The sequence below is a fragment of the Scyliorhinus canicula genome, chromosome 17 (assembly GCF_902713615.1).
Source record: "Scyliorhinus canicula chromosome 17, sScyCan1.1, whole genome shotgun sequence".
NCBI classification, from domain to species: Eukaryota; Metazoa; Chordata; class Chondrichthyes; order Carcharhiniformes; family Scyliorhinidae; genus Scyliorhinus; species Scyliorhinus canicula.
Genome location: NC_052162.1, coordinates 124,876,729 through 124,893,600, shown reverse-complemented (window position 1 = coordinate 124,893,600; position 16,872 = coordinate 124,876,729). Strand labels below are relative to the sequence as shown.

Below are 16,872 nucleotides of genomic sequence, written 5' to 3'. Positions count from 1 at the left end.
TGTTTTATCCAACCTGCGGACACACCAGCGAGTTCACACTGGGGAGAAGCTGTTCACATGCTCATGTGGGAAGGGATTCTGTCAGTTATCCGACCTGCAGAGACACCAGCGAGTTCACACTGGGGAGAGGCCGTACACCTGCCCTCAATGTGGAAATAAATTCACTCAGTTATCCAGCCTGCAGACACACCAGCGAGTTCACACTGGGGAGAAGCTGTTCACCTGCTCGCAATGTGGAAAGGGATTCACTACGTTATCCAGCCTGCGGAGACACCAGCGAGTTCACACCGGAGAGAGTTAGCTCAGTTGGCTGGATAGCTGGTTTGTGATGCGCAGTGACTCCAACATCAGGGGTTCAACTCCCGTACCGGCTGAGGTTATCCATGAAGGCCCCACCTTTTCAACATTGCCCCTCCCCTGTGGTGTGGTGACCTCAAATTCAATCACCACCAGTCAGCTCACTCTCTCAAAGGGGAAAGCAGCCTGTGGTCATCTGGGACGACTCTTATTTCACATAAATGCAACAAACATAGATTTCTTTAAGGAGCAAAAATCCAACAGGAAAAGTGATGCAACCGTAGTGAACAAGAAAAGTTTAAAGTTCCATTAGATCAAAGGAAGAGGCACATAAAGTGGCCAAAATAGTAGTAAACCTGAGGATTGGAAACTTGTTTTAGAATTCAGCAAAGGAGGACCAAGAAACTGATAAAGAGAAAATAGAATAAGAGAGAAAACAGGCGATAAGCATAAAAACCGACTGGAAAAGCTCCTGTAGGAATGTGAAAAGGAAAAGATTAGCAAAGACCAATGTGGGTCCATTCCAGACAGAGACAGGAGAGTTTATAATGGCAGAGAAACTAAACAATGCGTGTCTGTCTTCAGAAGCTACAGAAATTGTCCCCAAAACACGAGAGAACCAAGGGACCAGTGAGCACGAGGATCTGAAAGAGATTAGTATTAGTGAAAAAGTAGCACTGGAGAACTTAACATGATTGAAAGTTAATAAATCCCCAAAAGCTGATTCTCTACATCCCAGAGTGTTGAAAGAGGCGGATGTAGAGATAGTGGAAATATTGGTGATCATCTTTCAAAATTCTATAGATTCTGGAATGGTTCCTGTAGATTGGAAGGTGGTAAATGTAACCCCACTATTTAAGGAGGGAGAGAGAAAACGGGGAACCACAGACCCATTAGCCTGACATCAGTAGGAGGGAAAATGCTACAATCTATTATAAAGGATGTGATAACATACTGATTAGGAACAGGAGTAGGCCACTCGGCCCCTCGAGCCTGCTCTAGCATTCAACATGTTCACAGCTGATCTGATTGTAACCTCAACTCCACACTCCCGCTGACCCCCCGATAACCTTTCACCCCCTTGCTTATCAGGAATCTTTCCAGCTCTGCCTTCGAAATATTCACAGATTCTGCTTCCACTGCCCTTTGAGGAAGAGAGTTCCAAAGCCTCACGACCCTCAGAGAGAAAAACCTCTCCTCTGCCTTAAATGTGCAAGTTATTACTTTTAAAGTGACTTCAATTTCTAGATTCTCCCACAATCTTTGATCTTTTTACTATCAGTTCCCTTTGAATTATCTGACGTATCTTTGAGCTCTTTGTGCTTCTCAATTGGAGTCAACTTCTTCAAGATGTCTTCATTTTCTTGTTGGCTGTTCACAATCGGTGAGCTCTCAACTGATTTGTTCAGTGTTGCGCTCTCATTGTCAGCCTCTGTACAGTCCAGCTGAGAACTGTCAGTCTCACCGTTGTCCTGCACACATTGTACCCTACCTGTGATCACTTCGTCGCTAGTTGCAAATAAAGTCTTTTTTTGTTTTTCATTGAGATAAACATTTTATTTTTTATGTGATTCTTTGCCCCGATATTTCCAAGGTGGCGTCCAATGGACATCCATCAGAGAACAGATTGAATCAACAGGTTCATTGTCGAAGGAGCCACTCTGGCGACACATCCAGCAGACTCCAGTTGTACACAATGTTCTGAGTGACATCAATAAATATCTTTTTGTCAACCCAACTGCAATTACTGTTTCCTCATATCTGTAGAGATTAACCATATCAATTATTATATCAACCATATCTTATTGCAGCAACATTCAGACCACTAGAAGTTTATTAACTGTCCCACCTCTGTAGAGAATCTTTCACAATCAGTGGGACTTTCAGACTCATAGTTGGAAGGACGGAGCTCAGAAATTCCAATTAGGTCATCTTCAGGTTCTGGGCCATTCAATGGCGAGCTGCCAAAGTAGGAAATAACTGAAGCTTTTGGGATTCCAAAGACATTGGTGAAAGATCTTTCAAAAATTGTGTTTCCAGCAAAAACAATTTATCTGCATATATTTCCTCATTCATATAATCCATTTTGCCATAAAGGTCTGGCTTATTTTTGTCTTTACCACAGTTACTATGGAAAAGAGAAGCTCCCATATGCTCAGTTAAATCCCTTCCTTCACCTTCACCATACACTGTGGTGACCAAACGTTTGCGCAATTGCTCCAATCTACTGCGCAAATGCTGCATGTCCAAATGGGACTCATCCAGTTGATCAACCAGTTGCAAATAAAGTTGATAGACCTTCATAGTCTTCCTCTTCTGGCTCATCATCTGTTTCATCACTGTCCTCATTGAATGACTGCGGCATCATATCTCGGAGCCAGTTACAATGATCCTCTGTCTTCACGCTGTCTGGAACGTACAGTCGCTCAACGAGGTTCAGGGCTTCACACACTTTCGGTCCCAATATGGACTCTCGCTTTGTGTCCACAATGACGAATTGCACAATGTGACTTTGATTATGCACCCATGCGGACCTCCGGTTGCGGTGATGCAGAGCTAAGCCGCACGTTCGGTAGTTCCCGCTATTTGTGGTCTCTTTTAAGGGCCCCTAGCGGTACCGGTTGGACTTTTCCCCGGGTGGGAACACATCCAATGTGCTTATCTGCCGGTGGATGGACTGGACCAGGAGCGGAACGGTCAAAAAGTTGGCTTTGGAGCAGAGAAAGGTGCGAGGCAGGAAAAACAAGATGGCGGCGGGCGGGGAACCGGCAGTATGGCAGCAGTGGGCACGGGAGCAGCAGGAGCTCCTTCAGTGCAGCTTCAGAGAGATGAAGGCTGAGATCCTGGAACGGTTTAAGGCCTCGCTGGACAAGCTCATGGCGACTCAGATGGCTCAGGGTGCAGAGATCCAAGAGCTGCGGCAAAAGACCTCGGAGAGCGAGGATGAATTCCTGGGCATGGCAGTGAAGGTGGAGTCGCACGAGGCACTCCACAAGAAGTGGCTGGCGAGGATGGAGGAGATGGAGAACCGCTCCCGTTGGAAGAACCTGCGGATTCTGGGCATCCCGGTGGGGCTGGATGGTTCGGATTTGGGGGCCTACGTGGCTGTGGTGCTGAACTCGTTAATGGGCGCGGGGTCGTTCCAGGGACCCTTGGAGCTGGAGGGTGCCCATCGAGTGGTGTTGAGGAAGCCTAGGCTGAACAAGCAGCCTAGGGCGGTGCTGGTCCATTTTCACCGCTTCATTGACCATGGGTGTGTGCTGAGATGGGCAAAGAAGGAGAGGAGTAGCAAGTGGGAGAATGCGGACATCAGGATCTATCAGGACTGGAACGCAGAGGTGCCGAAGAGAAGAGCTGGTTTCAATCGGGCGAAGGGAGTGCTTCACAGGAAGGGGGTGAAGTTTGGCCTGCTACAGCCGGCCCGCCTCTGGGTCACTCATAAGGATCGCCAGCTCTACTTCGATTCTCCGGAGGAGGCCTGGGCCTTTGTCCAGGCGGAGAAATTAGACTCGAACTGAGGACTGGGGAATGATGTACATAGTCCGGAGGCTTTGTAATGAAATGACAACCACTTATTGTCACGAGTAGGCTTCAGTGCAGTTACTGTGAAAAGCCCCTAGTCGCCACATTCCAGCGCCTGTTCTGGGAGGATGGTACGGGAATCGAACTGTGCTGCTGGCCTGCTTTAAAAGCCAGCGATTTAGCCCAGTGAGCTAAACCAGCCCCTTGGTATCCTTTTGCTTTTATTGGTTGTGTTCGATGATGCCTTTTTGCTTTTCCGCTTTTTGGGGCTGTTATTTATTTATTTGGGTGCTTTTTCGTTTTTTCACTGGTGGAGGGTTGGGGAGCTGTTCGCGGTCCCGCTGGGTCATGTGCCCGTCTTTTTCCCACGTGTTGGGTCGGTGGGGCGGGGTTTGGGCTGGAAGCGCGGGTTTTCTTCCCGCGCTGGAGGAGCTGTGGGCGGGACCGGCACTTGGAGGAGGGAATGGTGGTTGTGTTGCATCGGGGGAGGGTTCGTTGGGATGGTGGGGGCAGCCGGGGTCAGCAGGAGTTGGCTGACTTATGGAAGTGCGATGGAAGGGGTTAAGCAGCTGGGGGGGCCCTAGCTTGGGGGGGTGGGGGGGCTTGGGGGGTGGGAAATGGGGGGGGGGCTACCGGGTTGCTGCTGCAGGGGCCGAAGGGGAACTGCTGGTGATGGGGGAGGTTGGGAGGGGGGTCTGCCGCCGTGGGGAACGGGCCTGGGGGGTTCAGCGGGCACATGGTGAGCCGTGGGAAAGCTATGGCTGACCGGCGCAGAGGGAGGGGGAAGACCCTCCAGATTCGGCTGGTCACATGGAACGTGAGGGGGCTGAATGGACCGGTGAAGCGGTCCCGGGTCTTGGCGCATTTGAAGGGGCTGGGAACGGACGTAGCTATGCTTCAGGAGACGCACCCTAAGGTGGCGGATCAGGTGAGGCTGAGAAGAGGCTGGGTTGGGTAGGTGTTTCACTCGGGGCTAGATGCGAAGAATCGAGGGGTGGCGATTTTAGTTGGCTAGAGCTTGTCATTCGTGGCGTCGTGTGTGGTGGCGGACAGTGGAGGTAGATACATAATGGTGAGTGGTAGGCTTCAAGGGGAGCGGGTGGTTCTGGTTAATGTGTACGTCCCAACTGGGACGATGCGGGCTTCATGCGGCGAATGTTGAGCCGGATCCCGGACCTGGAGACGGGGTCTTGATCTTGGGAGGGGAATTCAATACTGTGTTGGATCCAGCTCTGGATCGTTCGAAGTCAAGGACGGGCAAGAGGCTGGCGGCGGCCTCAGTGCTGAGGGGGTTCATGGATCAGATGGGAGGGGTAGACTCTTGGAGGTTTTTGAGGCCGGGAGGTAGGGAGGTTTCCTTTTTCTCCCATGTCCACAAGGCTTATTCCCGGATTGATTTTTTTGTACTCAGCAGGGCACTTATCCCGAGAGTGGTGGGGGCGGAGTATTCAGTGGGCCTGGAGCTGGGGGAGGGGAAGGATCAGCGCCCGCTGTGGAGGTTAGACGTGGGGCTTCTGGCAGAGGAGGAAGTATGTGGGCGGGTCCGTAGGGGTATAGAGGGGTATTTGGAAGTTAATGATAATGGAGAGGTGCAAGTTGGGGTGGTTTGGGAAGCGCTGAAGGCAGTGGTTAGAGGGGAGCTGATATCTATTCGGGCGCACAAGGAGCGGGGGGAGAGGGTTGAGAAGGAGAGGTTGGTGGAAGAAATGGTAAGGGTGGACAGGAGGTATGCGGATGTCCCGGACGAGGGGCTTTTGAGGAAGCGTCGCAGTCTCCAAACGGAGTTCGATATACTGACCACCCGGAAGGCGGAGGCGCAGTGGAGGAGGGCGCAGGGGGCGATATTTGAGTACGGGGAGAAGGCAAGTCGGATGCTGGCCCACCAGCTCCGGAAGCGGGAGGCAGCGAGGGAGATAGGGGGAGTTAGAGATGTAGGAGGGAACCTGGTGCGGAGTGGCAGGGACATTAATGGGGTGTTCAGATCCTTTTACGAGGGGCTGTACCGGGCGGTGCCCCCTAGGGAGGTGGGCGGGATGGACTGCTTTCTGGATAAGCTGGAGTTCCCAAGAGTGGAGCATGAGCGGGTGGAGGGTCTGGCGGCCCCAATCGAGTTGGAGGAGCTGATGGAGGCGCTGGGGACCATGCAGACAGGGAAAGCACCGAGACCTGACGGGTTCCCGGTGGAGTTTTATAAGAAGTTCTCAGATCTGCTGGGCCCGCTGCTTGTGAGGACCCTGAATGAGGCGAGGGAAGGGGGGGCATTGCCCCCGACAATGTCTAGAGCAATAATCTCACTGATCCTGAAGCGGGATAAGGACCCCCTCCAGTGTGGGTCTTACAGGCCGATTTTGCTTCTCAACGTGGACGCAAAGTTGTTGGCTAAGATATTGTCCAGGAGGGTGGAAGATGTGGTCCCGATGGTTATCCATGAGGACCAAACGTGGTTTGTGAAGGGGAGGCAGCTGAATGTCAATCTGCGGCGGCTTCTTAATGTCATGATGATGGCGTCGGCGGCTGGGGAGGCGGAAATAGTAGCATCGATGGATGCGGAGAAAGCTTTTGACAGGGTGGAGTGGAGTTACCTGTGGGAAGTGCTGAGGTTTGGGTTTGGTGAGGGATTCATTAGCTGGGTGAGGCTGCTGTATAGTTCCCCAGTAGCGAGTGTGGTGATGAATGGGAGGAGGTCGGAGGACTTTCGGCTGTCCCGGGGGACGAAGCAGTGGTGCCCCTTGTCTCCCCTGCTCTTCGCGTTAGCGATTGAGCCCTTGGCCTTGGCGCTGAGGGATTCGAAGAATTGGAAGGGGATTGTGCAGGGGGAGAGCAGCACCGGTTGTCGCTGTACGCAGATGATTTACTGTTGTACATCGCAGATCCGGTGGGGGCGATGCCAGAGGTGTTGAGGATACTTGGGGAGTTTGGGGATTTTTCGGGCTATAAGCTCAACGTGGGGAAGAGTGAGCTGTTTGTGCTGCACCTGGGGGACCAGGAGAGGGAGATAGGAGAGCTCTCGTTGAAGAGGGCGGAGAGGAGCTTTAGATATCTTGGTGTCCAGATAGCTAGGAGCTGGGGGCCCTGCATAGGCTAAACTTTTCGAGGCTGGTGGAACAGATGGAGGAGGAGTTTAGGAGGTGGGTTGCGCTGCCACTCTCTTTGGCGGGTAGGGTCCAGTCAGTTAAGATGACGGTGCTCCCGAGGTTTTCGTTTCTCTTCCAGTGTCTCCCCATATTGATTCCGAAGGCTTTTTTTAGGAGGGTTAATAAGAGTATTCTGGGGTTCGTGTGGGCGCGGAAGGCCCCGAGAGTGAGGAGGGTATTCCTGGAGCGAAGCAGGGAGGTAGGCGGTTTGGCGTTGCCCAACTTGTGTGGGTATTACTGGGCTGCGAATGTGGCAATGATTCGTAGGTGGGTGATGGAGGGGGAGGGTGCCGCATGGAAGAGGTTGGAGGTGGCGTCATGTGTGCGTACGAGTTTGGAGGCATTGGTGACGGCCCCACTTCCACTCCCCCCCTCCCCTGGCAAGATATTCCTCGAGTCCAGTAGTGGTAGCGTCCCTCAAAATTTGGGGGCAGTGGAGGCGGCATGGGGGGGAGTGAAGGCCTCAGTTTGGGCCCCGATATGGGGCAATCACCGGTTTGCGCCAGGGAGAATAGATGGTGGGTTTGGGAGTTGGCACAGGGTAGGCATCAGACGGATGGTGGACCTCTTCCTTGATGGGGTTTGCGACTTTAGAGGAGTTGGAGGGAAAGTGGGGTCTCCCCCCGGGACTGCTTTCAGGTATATGCAGATCAGGGCGTTTGTTAAGCGGCAGGTGGCAGAGTTCCCGCGGCTACCGCCTAGGGGGTTGCAGGATAGGGTGCTCTCGGGGACGTGGGTCGGTGAGGGTAGGATCTCGGCAATTTATCAGATGATGCAGGAGGGGCAGGAGGCCTCAGTGGAGGAGCTAAAACCAAAGTGGGAGGAGGAGCAAGGGAAGAAATTGATGATGGGACGTGGGCGGATGCCCTGGAGAGGATGAACTCGTCCTCTTCGTCCGCACGGCTCAGCTTAATTCAGCTGAAGGTCCTGCATAGGGCGCACATGACTGGGGCCAGAATGAGCCGGTTCTTTGGGAGGGAGGACAGGTGTGGGAGGTGTTCGGGAGGCCCGGTGAACCACACCCACATGTTCTGGGCGTGTCCAGCGTTGGAGGGGTTCTGGAAGGGGGTGGTGGGGACTTTGTCCAAGGTGGTGAGTTCCAGGGTGGAGCCGGGCTGGGGGCTCGCGATCTTTGGGGTAGCATCGGAGCCGGGAGTGCAGGAGGCGAGAGAGGCCGGCATTCTGGCCTTTGCGTCTCTAGTAGCCCGGCGCAGGATTCTTTTACAATGGAGGGACGCGAAGCCTCCGAGCTCGGAGGCCTGGATTAACGACATGGCCGGGTACTCAAGCTGGAAAAGGTTAAGTTTGCCCTGAGGGGGTTGGTACAAGGGTTCTTCCGGCGGTGGCAGCCTTTTCTCGATTTCCTGGCGAAGGATTAAAGGGTGGCCAACCTCAGCAGCAACCTGGGGGGGGGGGGGGGGGGGGGGAGGAGAAAATGTGTTGCAGAAAAATGTGAATAAAAATTATTATTTTTTAAAAATAGCCTAATCCTGCTTTCTCCCCATAACCTTTGATTCCATTCTCCTCAAGTGCTATATCCAGCCGCCTCTTGAATTGATTCAAAGTTTTAGCATCAACTACTTCCTGTGGTAATGAATTCCACAGCTCACCACTCTTTGTGTAAAGAAATGTCTCCTTATCTCTGTCCGAAATGGTTTACCCTGAATCCTCAGGCTGTGATCCCTGGTTCTGGACACACCTATCATTGGTAACATCTTCCCTGCATCTACCGGTCTAGTCCTGTTAGAATTTTATAAGTCTCTATGAGATACCCTGTCAATCTTCTGAACTCCAGTGAGAACAATCCCAACCTAGCCAATCTCTCCTCATATGACAGTCCCGCCATCCCTGGAATCAGCCTGGTAAACCTTCGCTGCACTCCCTCGAGAGCAAAAACATCCTTCCTCAAAGCAGAGCAAAACTGCACACAATACTCCAAGTGTGGCCTCACCAAGGCCCTGTACAATTGCAGCAACACATCCCTGCTTCGATACTCGAAACCTCTTGCAATGAAGGCCAACATACCATTAGCCTTCTTTACCACCTGCTGCACCTGCATGCTTACCTTTAGTGAATGGTGCATAAGGACACCGAGGTCGCACTGCACACTCCCTCTCCCAATTTACAACCATTCAGGTAGTAATCTACCTTCCTGTTTTTGCTTCCAAAATGAATAACCTCACACTTATCCAAATTATACTGCATTTGCCATTGGTTTGCCCACTCACCCAACCTGTCCAGATCTTGCTGTAGGATCACTGCATCCTCGTCACAATTCACCCTCCCTTACAGCAGGTTCTCCATCCACTCTGCCTTTCAACTGTTTGTCTGGTTTTTGTCCAGGGTTTCTAGCTGTGGTATGAAGAGAGAGAGAAGGGTCTGGTCTTCAGGACCTTTCAGGATTCTCAGGAGAGAAATATCAGACTGGGCTTTTCCCAGCCTTTCAAACAGAGGATTAAGCTTTCACAGGCTTGGCTGGAGAGACTGCTTGCAGCATTTCAATAAGAAGTTACTTTCACAGGCTTGGCTGGAGAATGTTTTAATCACCAGCCTTAGCTGATAGGAGAGAGTCCAGACCTGGTCACTCCAGGGTGTTAACAGAACTGAATTAAAATGGAGCCTGTGCTTCTTCATCGCAGAAACCTCAGAAGTGCGCTATCAATCAAAATTGTAAACTGAATGAGCCCCGGAATTTCAGAAGCATTGGTTAGCTGCTAACCAAGTCCATCAAAATGACATCACCGGACCATGCCACATAGCACACTGCACTAAGGGGAGTTCTCTTGGGCCAGTTCAAATAGCAACTTAGACCGGGGGGGGGGGGGGGGGGTTCAGATTAAAACCAAAGTCTGCAGTTTCATAGCAGCCAACAAGACAGAAATTTAAAAGGAAAATGAGGGGCAAGTATGGATTCAAAAGAGGTTCCTTACAACATGGTTATAATGGGTATCACTAAGACAGTACCCATTAACATATTGTTATTCATAATACATTCAACATCAATACTATATACATGTGATAATCCCCTGGGCTGGCATCCAGTCAACCTATGGTTGGCATTTTGTGATGGGTTAAATAGATGAACCCACAGTGGGACTGTTCCCTTGATAATTTGCCTTAGATTTTCTCACACCTGTCCAAACACCCACGATCCATAGGTGCTACGGACATCGTTCTTATTTGCATCATCCAAAATATATTTTCCCTATCCCAATTAATGTATTAATGGAGACTGCATGATTTCCTAATAGAGGGGCCAAGTTTTAAATTACCCGGGTCATGTCTTGGTCTGTACCCAGTTGAGTTCAAGGAATCCGCTCTGACAGTCCGATGGAGTGTTTTTATAATATCTTTAAAACAGAACTCAAACATCTTCCAGACATTAACACATTTACTTTTTCCTTGTTTTCCTTAAACATGTTTTATTTTCCAAAGGTAGCCCACTAAATTAAGTGTTTGACTTCCTTTTCAATGTTAAAATAGTCTCAGCAATGGTTCTGAGCTGTCGTCTTTAATTCTGCCAAATCCACTTCCTAAACAAACCACAGGGGTCCAGTATGTTTGAGGTGGAATGGATTCATGTCTCAGTCTAAATGAAAGAGTTAACTCTCTCTCATTCAAATTGCTTCTTGTTCCTCCAGTAAGTGTCCCTTTTAATGAGTTAGCAGCCCTACCTCTGATTTCCCCGATAAAGACAACATTTACACAAATCAAGGTTAGGTTTGCCAAAACCAATAATAAAACAAACCCATAAACATTCACATGAAGCAAAAAAAAAACATTTTCACAGCTGTAAATTTCAGAGTTCATTCTCTTGTCGCTCAAGGACCTCAAAGACAGAACACTGCAAACTCACAATCCCTCACTACAAATTTAGACATACAGTTAGTTATCACTTTTCATAACTTCCTAGAAATATGGGACACATATTAAACAGGCAAGGAGTAAAACTGAGATGACACACAAGACCAGACGATAGGGAGTTAACAAGTCATTAGATCGCTCACACAAACAGCACTTACAGACACACAAGGAATCATTCATACAGGAAAGGATTTGTGCTCATTTTCTCTCTATTCTTTGTTGTCCTTTCCTATTTATCTTAACCTCACTGGTGACTGGGTGGGATTTAGATTGTGGGAAACAGATTGTTACATTTTGTTCAAAAATGAAGAAATTACAAAAATGCTTGTCCTTATCTGGGGGGATGTGACAAACATGACCTATCTCTCACACTGATTACAAATTGCCCTGAAGTACGCTTAAAATTTCCACATTTAACTGGTCTTGTTGAATTCCCACAAATCCACAATTAAACCTTATTTAAATTAACATTGAAATCTACAGAATCACAGACACACTGTTTTGTGAGAGATTTAAAACAAATCTGCTGTCTGCTGAAATGGTTAATTTTCCGACAGAACCTAAAGGGACAAGGAGACTTGGCATGCAATGTGTGTCCCCTTTCGCAATTTACAACATCTTTTGTTCAATTTCATTTCTGTTGTCTATCCTTTTCCCCTTCAATTTCCAATATTTGCTACTTAACCAAAGTTACAAGCGATATTTTGTGAAATGAGTTGTTAACTGACTCTCAACATGTTTTATCACCCAAATGTACTGGGGAGTTAAAATTGGATTGCTGCCAAACTCGTCTTATCTTTGTTTTGGAACAGACTGACTTAAACGTGGGCTGCTTACTTTCACGGTTTGAAAGTAAGCAGGATCTCTTGAATCCTAGCAGTTTGAATTTTATTAAAATCAGAGTTTCACATTAGATGAAGTTTAGTTTCCTATCCAAATAAATTGTAAACATTTTTTTAGAACTAAACACAATAAAAAACCTCTTATTAGCATCTCAAATGGAACAGTAAATTCATGTTACATTTTTAACTATAACTGTTGTTAACTCACCAGTACAAGGGAGGGGAGGATATATGACTGAATGTTTAGGGCAGCCTCCTCCTTGGTAATCGCAGGAGGAGCTGTACTTGTCCTTATCAACTTGCTTTGAATGACCTTGGCTTAAAGTTTTCAAAAATGCTTTTTCACAGACAGAGTTTTCCTTTGAGACACAAGCCTGTATTTCATTTCCAACCGTCCAGCTGAATTATCGCTCAGTTTCCTGTATCTTCGGGCAGGTAAAGTGACACCATTGCCATTCCTCAGCAAATTTGAGTTCCTTCAGGATTAGCCTCACCCTAAATATTTACTAAATGTCTCCCCTTTTCCTTCAATTCCCAATATCTATTGGTTCTGGCCACAGGGAGATGAGGCTCAGTATCCTCGGCCCAAGGACGGTTGGTGATTGTGTTTTATCCACTGGGGTGGCCCCACCCTATCTGCCCAACTGTGTTGCTGCAAACTGCAGCCACCGGCTGGGCTGGATTGTCTCATTCCTTTGTCTAATTATTCACTAAATATAGGCTGCTCATAATTATTACCCCTTTTGTTCTCTATCCTTCTTCTGACCCATCCGCCAGCTTTCCTGTTCCCCAGCCGTAAGGTGTGGGTCCCAACCATCTTTCTGCATTAACTGAGATTGATGTTCCGCTATGAACCCTGTGATGGAGCTCACGGCTCCTCAATCAGAACCCGGAACATTCCCTTTTTTTTTGTTTTCGGCATTATTTATTTATTTTTTTCTGACACGATGGAGGGAGAAATATAATAAATAGACAAAGGGAAAGAAAATGCAGTGAAATATGCGGCTTCAACTAGACACTCGAGTGAGCGTTGGCCCACTTGCAAGGCTTCACCAACGCCCATCAAACCTGTGCAGCTTCAACCAGATGCTCGAGTGAGCGTTGGCCCACCTCCGCGGCTTCAAATCCGTCAGTCACGTGAGCGTGGCTTCAACCAAAATGGTCGGCCTGCGTTCATTCCCTGGTGCACAGTTTCAGACAGAATGAGTGTCAGTCACGCCTGTGCAACTTCGTCGACATCGGTCACAGCGAGACATAGTGTTAGAGCGAGGAGGGCCAGGCACATTGAGGATCAGTGAGGGCACTGGGTGTGGGGTGGGGGGGGGGGGGCACACCACCAGGAGGGGGTAGTGTACAACACAATAAATACCACTCTGCACAAACATTATGCTGCCTCTGTCACTTTCTTCTGCAATGCGGGCTGACCCCCCGGTCCCTTTGCCCATCTCTCCAGGGAACCCCCCACCACCACCTGACGTGGCACCCACCCATCCTCTGGCTGTGGACATGTCCCTGAGGTGATGTTGTACGAAATAAGTAATGGCATGATGGGAAAACTGGTCAATTACTTGGTACAATGTAAGAAAAGCTGACTTCGCATGACTTAAAGCCTGAATAAGATCAGAGAAGGTCAAGCTGTTCCGAAATGCCTGAGCTCCGCAAATTCTCATAAGACTAACTCGTCATAACCCAAGGCAGTCTAAATATGACAAGATAAGGTCAGGAAGGAACAAATCTCCTCCGACCTTTTAATATTCCATCAAAGGACAAAATAATGGCATGAGTGATGAGACAGAGTCCTGGAAGGTCAGCAAGGTGATTCCTGTTTTATGATATTGCTTATGTTTGTACTTCTGATCGAATTCCCGACTAAGCTGCAGTCACGTAATCCTGATTCTGATAATGTATAAATACTGAGCTGATTCTCTGTGAAAGCGCGGATTTGAGTAGGAATCAGCAGTGGTAGTAACTGCTCCCCGACCTCAACTTTCAGCCATTACTGCATGCAGTCTGTTCGTAAATAAAGTCTGGTTATTTTTCCATAACGAGCGTTGTTGAATCTTTCTACCACAGTCCAGAAGCGGGATAAATATTGACTTCTACATTTGGCGCTGCGAAGCAAAAACCAATACTCTGAGTGAATTCCGTGGGGGACTGAAGAAGTGATCGAGCCACAACCCGGAGGGAAGAGACGGACGCCGGCACAAGGTAAGATTCACCTTGGTCTCTCTCTCTCTCTCGGATCTGTGGTGCGTCCCCTCGTCCCTGACGGAGGAAACTAACAGGTGACGGTTCTCGAATCTAAATGTAACTGTGAATAGAGCGTTTAGGGTCAGGGACCCGATTGTGGTTAATCTTAGGTCAGGGACCCTGTGATTAAGTTTGGGTCAGGGACCCTGTGATTAAGTTGGGGTCAGGGACCCTGTGATTTAATTTTGGTACTGGGAACTGTTTTCACATTTTTTCCCGGGGCACGGTATACTGACGTTATGGGACAAACTTTAGACAAGACTGGGGGCAATTCTCCTCTGTTCTTTATGTGTTCAGAAACCCCTTCTCAAGAACATAATTTTCATAGATTATCAGCTGCTTTACACAATAAATTAGGTAATGGTATCTGGCCACTAGGTGACACATGGAACTTGGAACTTTGACAACTGCATTGCTGCAGAAAAAGCGATTTGGGAAATAAAACGCGGCCTTCAAATGGAAAGCTTTAATTTCAGAATGGAAAAAACAGTGCACTAAACGCCACGAGCAATCACTCTTGATGAGTGGGAGGGATAACGCCCGCAGAAAAGGGATTAATGAGTGTGTGAACGGTAAAGTAAAAAATTGGGAAACTTTAAAATGGGAATGTGAGCTTTGGGATAGAAAACATCAAAACACTAAACAGCAATTCGGCAATAAGAGACCTCCTCTCACTAGGCAAGTAGGGCCAGCCCATCGTGTTAAACGAAAGGAGGATCCTCCCAGTTGCTCTGGCGTGCCGATGTTTCCCTCCTTTGACTTCTACACTGAGGCTCTGTCCCATCCCCTGGGTGTGCGGATACTGCGTGTAAGCTCTTGCTTCCCGCAGTGTTCAGGCACAGTGTCCGGGCATCAAGGTTTGATTGCAATACTCGGCAATGACTCCCACATGCTTCAAGGCCTGCCCACCCACGGAAATCCACTTAGAATCTGTGAAGGGCTCACTTTAAGGGCTCACAATTGCCAATTCTCTATCAGCAATAGCCTTCAGCCACACAGACCGAGGCGTCAGCAGTCGGTGGGGGTTACGGGTGGTCATTGGGGCAGACGGGCAGGGACAAGGGTTGACCCCGGAAATGGAACACACGTTCCAGGGGTTGGCATGGTGGTGCCCAAGTGGTTGCCACCCCCAGAGCCTCCCCCACCCCACCCCATGGCGACCCACCCCTGCTGAAGGTCTCCCACCCCCCAACAAGTACTGGGGCAGGGGTTTGCTGACTATATGTCAGAAGTATTAAAGGCGGAGGTGGTACCAAGTCCAGAGGTGGCAATCTTTTTTTTTTAAATAATTTTTATTGAGAAATTTTGATTTTATACAACAATAACGCACCTTAGTAAAATACCGAAAATAACAATAATATTAACAATCATATACATTCGCCCCATCCCCATGAACAACCCAGCATTTTAACAACAACGCAAATTAACACACTATAAAGTTACAGAATAAACACTACAATAATGCACCCCCCCCCCCCCCCCCCCCCCCCCCCCCGGGTTGCTGCTGCTATTGACCCAGTTACCTATCTCTGAGCCAGGAAGTCCAGAAAAGGCTGCCATCGTTTATAGAACCCTTGTATTGATCCTCTCAGGGCAAATTTGACCTTTTCCAATTTTATAAATCCCGCCATGTCACTGATCCAGGTCTCCACGCTTGGGGGCCTTGCATCCTTCCATTGTAACAGAATCCTTCGACGGGCTACTAGGGACGCAAAGGCCAGGACACCGGCCTCTTTCGCCTCCTGCACTCCCGGCTCCACCCCAACCCCAAAAATCGCGAGTCCCCACCCTGGTTTGACCCCGGATCCAACCACCCTCGACACCGTCCCCGCCACCCCCTTCCAGAATTCTTCCAGTGCTGGGCATGCCCAGAACATATGGGCGTGGTTCGTAGGACTCCCCGAACATCTGGTGCACCTGTCCTCACCCCCGAAGAACCTACTCATCCTAGTCCCGGACATATGGGCCCGGTGCAGCACCTTAAATTGGATGAGACTAAGCCTCGCACATGAGGAGGAGGAGTTGACTTTCTCCAAGGCCTCCGCCCAAGTCCCATCCTCTATCTGCTCCCCGAGTTCCTCCTCCCATTTAGCCTTCAGCTCCTCCACTGACGACTCCTCCACCTCCTGCATTACCTTATAGATGTCAGACACCTTCCCCTCTCCTACCCACAGCCCCGAAAGCACTCTGTCCATCGTCCCCTGCGAGGGCAGCAAAGGGAATCCCTCTACCTGTTGCCTAGCAAACGCCTTTACCTGCAGGTATCTGAACATGTTCCCCTGGGGAAGGCCAAATTTATCTTCCAGTTCCCCCAGGCCCGCAAACCTCCCGCCAATAAACAGGTCCCTCAATTTGCTGATGCCCGCCCTTTGCCATCCCCTGAATCCCCCATCCGTGTTCCCCGGGATGAACCGATGGTTGCCACCCAGTGGAGCCTCCATCGAGCCCCCTGTTTCCCCCCGATGCCGTCTCCACTGTCCCCAGATTCTTAGGGTTGCCGCCACCACCGGGCTCGTGGTAACCCTCTTGGGGGAGAGCGGCAACGGTGCCGTTACCATGGCACCCAGGCTTGTACCTCTACATGACGCCATCTCCATTCTTTTCCACGCCGCCCCTCCCCCCTCCATCACCCATTTACGCACCATTGACACATTGGCTGCCCAATAGTACCCCAGAAGGTTGGGCAGCGCCAGCCCGCCTCTATCCCTTCCTCGCTCCAGGAATACCCTCCTCACTCTCGGAGTCCCATGTGCCCACACAAAGCTCAGAATACTGCCGGTCACTCTCCTAAAGAAGGCCCTGGGGATAAATATGGGCAGGCACTGAAAAAGGAACAAGAACCTCGGAAGCACTGTCATTTTGACGGACTGCACCCTCCCCGCCAACGACAATGGCAGCATTTCCCACCTCCTGAACTCCTCCTCCATCTGATCTACCAGTCTGGTAAAGTTATGCTTGTGGAG

The 16,872-nt window shown here is 49.6% G+C and overlaps 1 protein-coding gene and 1 long non-coding RNA gene across 3 annotated transcripts in view; one reads left to right on the top strand and one right to left on the bottom strand.

The window, feature by feature from the left end:
• The window catches only part of LOC119951599 (zinc finger protein 229-like), a gene marked incomplete at its 3' end in the record, with an annotated part of 96,696 nt that overhangs the window by 20,093 nt on the left and 59,731 nt on the right, over window positions 1-16,872 (bottom strand). The window lies entirely within an intron of this gene.
• The window catches only part of LOC119951267, a 28,505-nt gene that overhangs the window by 1,649 nt on the left and 9,984 nt on the right, over window positions 1-16,872 (top strand). The window contains exons 1-2 of one of the 2 annotated variants that reach the window (XR_005457567.1): window positions 9,809-12,094; window positions 13,733-13,867. This is a non-coding gene — a long non-coding RNA (uncharacterized LOC119951267). Of the gene's footprint in view, window positions 1-9,808; window positions 12,095-13,732; window positions 13,868-16,872 lie in introns of those variants that run through there. The other variant, XR_005457568.1, reaches the window with a different exon arrangement.